This window comes from Aythya fuligula, chromosome 9, assembly GCF_009819795.1.
Source record: "Aythya fuligula isolate bAytFul2 chromosome 9, bAytFul2.pri, whole genome shotgun sequence".
In the NCBI taxonomy this organism is placed as follows: domain Eukaryota; kingdom Metazoa; phylum Chordata; class Aves; order Anseriformes; family Anatidae; genus Aythya; species Aythya fuligula.
Window position 1 is genome coordinate 2,261,579 of NC_045567.1, and position 507 is coordinate 2,262,085.

The following is a 507-nucleotide window of genomic DNA, read 5'->3' on the forward strand; positions in this document are numbered from 1 at the left end:
TCAAGCACGTTCTGTACGAATACTGGCTTAATTTTGTGTTTCTTTCTCAAACGCCGTTGTCCCTTGTCCCACAAGCATGCCAGTATTGAGTGCAGGGCAGCGAGCTCTGCCCTTTCAAGAGGATCTTTCACAGCCGGCATGAGACAGCTCCTGAAATAGGTCAGGATTCCCGACCGGCAACCCGAACGCAGCATTCAGTTTACTTTGGAATCGAAATAAAGACGCGTTAAAGCAGCATTGCTATTTTTCACGTCTCGGCGGTGACAGTGCGTTCATTCACTGAGGGGACAGCCCGCCGCAGTGTGCCACCCGAGGACGGGGACAGCCGCGTCCCCGGGGGATGGGGCATCGGGGAGCGCGCGGCACCCCGGGGACCCCCGGGCAGCGGCCCCGGGGGAAAAGGAGGCGGCTCCAGCCAAAGAGGGAGGGCGGCCCTGCCCTGCCCTGCCCTGCCCCGGGGGCGGAGGGCGGCTGAAGGCTGTTCCTCCTCCCCCGGCCGCGGGGCAG